The sequence below is a fragment of the Microcebus murinus genome, chromosome 9, assembly GCF_040939455.1.
Source record: "Microcebus murinus isolate Inina chromosome 9, M.murinus_Inina_mat1.0, whole genome shotgun sequence".
Taxonomy (NCBI): Eukaryota; Metazoa; Chordata; class Mammalia; order Primates; family Cheirogaleidae; genus Microcebus; species Microcebus murinus.
In genome coordinates this window covers 85,544,267-85,548,338 of record NC_134112.1, presented here as the reverse complement: position 1 = coordinate 85,548,338, position 4,072 = coordinate 85,544,267, and positions in this window count along the sequence as shown.

The window sequence follows — 4,072 nt, the reverse complement described above, 5'->3', positions numbered from 1 at the left end:
ATAAAATGTGGTATATGTATACCATGGAGTACTCTCAGCTTAAGAAACAATGGTGATATAGCACCTCTTGTATATTCCTGGATAGAGCTGGAACCCATTCTACTAAGTGAAGTATCTCAAGAATGGAAAAACCAGCACTACCTGTACTCACCAGCAAATTGGTATTAACAGATCAGCACCTAAGAGGACATATAGGAGTAACATTTATCGGGTGTTGGGAGGGTGAGAGGGGTGAGGAGGGGATAGGTATATACAACCACAACGAGTAAGATGTGCAACGTTTGGGGGATGGACACGCTTGAAGCTTTTACTTGAGGGGGGAGGGGGACATGGGCAATATATGTAACCTTAACACTTGTACCCCCATACTATGCTAAAATTAAAAAAAATTAAAAAAAAAAGAAAAAAATATGCACTACCATAGATCAAGACTGAAATATGGAGGAAGGAATGAAGATACAGAACACATGCAGACATTACTTGGGCCATATTTTTGTTCAATCACTTAGGCATGCTTTGGTTTTTATCTGAGATATAATAAGATATGTTTAGAACATCCTTTAAGTGCTTCCAAATTCTTGGGGTATATGGAAAATGAAGGTCTACCTGATGACAAATTGCCTCTAGTGAGACCCAGAGAAAAAGGCGCTGTGTTCAGCTTTTCTCTTAGCAGAATTACCTGCAGTGGAAGTGGAGATATTGTCATTGCTTGAGCCTCACTCTCAGATAGTTTGCTTTGCTTGGTCTGAAGGGGGACTGATGCTTTAAAAAACATTTCTGTGTGACTGTGTTATGCAGCCATGTTTGAGAACAACTGAGAGTTAAAGTAAAGCAGGGGGCTTAACCTTGCCTGCACATTGGAATCACTTTAAAGACGACTGATACCCAAGTCTCACTTGCAGCAATTCTCATTTAATTGGGCTGAGGTGCAGCCTTAAAGGTGACCTATTGATACTGTCCATAATCCCAGCCCTTTAAGATACTTCCTTCCTTTACTTCAATGGTTCTCAACCTTAGCCACACAAATTATCTAAGGAGCTTTGAAAACTACCAATGTCCAGGCACTTCTGTCAAAAATTCCTATATCAGCAATCAGAGTGCCATGGCTCACAGCAACCTCAGACTCCTGGGTTCAAGCAATCCTTCTACCTCAGCCTACTGAGTAGCTGGGACTACAGGCATGTGCCATCATGCCTGGCTAATTTTTTCTATATATTTTGAGTTGGCAAATTAATTTCTTTCTATTTTAAGTAGAGACGAGGTCTTGCTCTTGCTCAGGCTGGTTTTGAACTCCTGACCTTCAGCAATCCTCCTGCCTCAGCCTCCCAGAGTGTTAGGATTAGAGGTGTGAGCTACCACACCTGGCCAGCAATCAGATCTTTAATGGTCAAAAGAAGGCACATTTCCCTCTTCTTCCAGTTGAATTCTCACAGCATTTACAATCTGAGCCATTCAATGTAACTCTTATTCACTCATTCAACAAATGTTTGTTAAGCACATATTGTGCACACAGGATAGTGCTGCACTGTTCCTTATTTGTAAAATATGTATGCATGCCTTGTCCACCAACCAAGACTGTTTTCTGTTATTTTGTTGTTGTTATTTATTTATTTATTTAGAGACAGAGTTTCGCTCTATCACCCAGGCAGGCTAGAGTGCCATGGCATCAGTCTGGCTCCCAGCAACTTCAAACTCTTGGGCTCAAGCGATCCTCCTGCCTCAGCTTCCCGGAGTAGTTGGTGGGATGACAGGCATGCACCACCACGCCCAGTTAAATTTTTTTTTCTATTTTTAGTAGAGACAGTGTCTCACTCTTGCTCAGGGCTCAGGCTAGTCTTGAACTCCTGAGCTCAAGCAATCCTCTAGCTTTGGCCTCCCAGAGTGCTAGTATTACAGGTGCGAGTCACTGTGCTGGGCCAAGACGATTTTTTAATAGAAACAACATATTTACACTTCCTTTCTGTTTCCCAGTGCCCAGTATAAAATGTTAGCACTACTGCTCAGTATTTTACTATGTCATACATTTAAGTTGTAATTGAATCCAACAGCAATAGCAAAGTACATGGGTTTTTGGAATTTTATTTAATATATAGAATAGGGCTTTTGCTATTTGGAATTATATATATATATATACACACATATAAAATATATAGGGTTTTTGCTATTTCCTACAAGACATGAATAGTCTGAAGTCTTTCTCAAGACCCACAACATACTTCAAAATGGTTTTTCCCAATTTGTGGCCTGGAGACCCCATCAGAATCTGAGTGCTTGCTATAAGTGCAGATTACTGGGTCTCACTTTAGACCTGCCAAATCAGAATCCTTGTGTATGGGTTCTAAAAACTTGTTTGTTTGTTTGTTTTTAAGAAACAGTATCTCGCTGTATTGCCCAGGCTGGTCTCGAACTCCTGGGCTCAAGCAGGAGAGATTACAGGCAGAAACTTGCAATTTTGAAAAATACCCCAGGTAAGTCTAATGCAATCTAGAATTTGAAAACTGCTGCCTTAATGAGGTGAGTAGTAACAAGAACTAAGATGAATAGAAGGCCTACTACCAGTTAAATTCAATATTTTTTTTTCTTGTGAGGTCAGGGCCAACCTCAGCCTTTATTTACTTTTTATTTTAGCGTATTATGGGGTTACAAGTGTTAAGGTTACATGTATTGCCCATGCCCCCTTCCCCCCTTGAGTAAGAGCTTCTCAAAAGAAGATAGAATAATGGCCAACAAACATATGAAAAAATGTTCAACATCTCTAGTCATCAGGGAAATGCAAATCAAAACCACAATGTGATATCACTTAACCCCAGTTGAGAATGGCCTTTATCAAAAAGTCCCCAAACAATAAATGCTGGCGTGGATGCGGAGAGGAACACTCCTACACTGCTGGTGGGACTACAAACTAGTGCAACCTCTGTGGAAAGCAATATGGAGATACCTCAGAGCGATACAAGTACATCTACCATTTGATCCAGCAATTCCACTACTGGGCATCTACCCCAAAGATCAAAAGTCACTTTATGAAAAAGACACCTGCACTCGAATGTTTATAGCAGCACAATTCATAATTGCAAAGCTGTGGAAACAACCCAAGTGCCCATCAATTCATGAGTGGATTAATATAATGTGGCATATGTATACCATGGAGTACCGCTCATCTTTAAGAAACAACGGTGATATAGCACCTCTTGTATTTTCCTGGATAGAGCTGGAACCCATTCTACTAAGTGAAGTATCCCAAGAATGGAAAAACCAGCACCACATGTACTCACCAGCAAATTGGTATTAACGGATCAGCACCTAAGAGGACATATAGGAGTAACATTTATCGGGTGTTGGGAGGGTGAGAGGGGTGAGGAGGGGATAGGTATATACAACCACAATGAGTAAGATGTGGAGTAACATTTATCGGGTGTCAGGAGGGGGGGAGGGGAGGGGATGGGTATATACAACTAAATTCAATATTTAATGAGCCAGCACAGTGCTGGCACGTTACAAAATGAATAAAACAAAGTCCTTACCCTGGAGTTGCTAACAGAGTCAAAGAGTGCTGGGTGCCTCACCAATAATACTAACATAAGGCAATAAACTTACTATGTCAGGCTTTTCATTGACCATATCTTTAACTCTCCCAACACACTGGTGAGATAGGCATTACTGTTCCCAACTTTAGGTGACACTGAGGCTCAGGGAAGTTGCCTGAGATAGCGGCGTTGATAAGCCGGGATTCCACTTCAAAACTTCCGAGTCCCCTATTCTTTCCTAGAGGTAGAGAGGTAAACTCAGAATTTCTACTTTCACTCAGTTCAGGAGAATTTTTCCAGATGCTACACCACCTCCAAGGCACAGGCACAGGTCTGTAGCTCTAGTGCCGCCAGCTGCGAGTTTGCCGGCGCCCTGGTGGACTAACTCCTTTCTGAGCTCTGGGCGGTCTCCTCAGAAACGTTGACAGCGTTGGGACTTCGCTTCCCAGCAAGCCCCGCGGCCGCTGATCACGCGAGGCATGCCGGGCACTTGGCCCCTCTCTCCTCTTTGGCGGAGGTTCCTGGCAGAGACGGTTCCACGACACCGC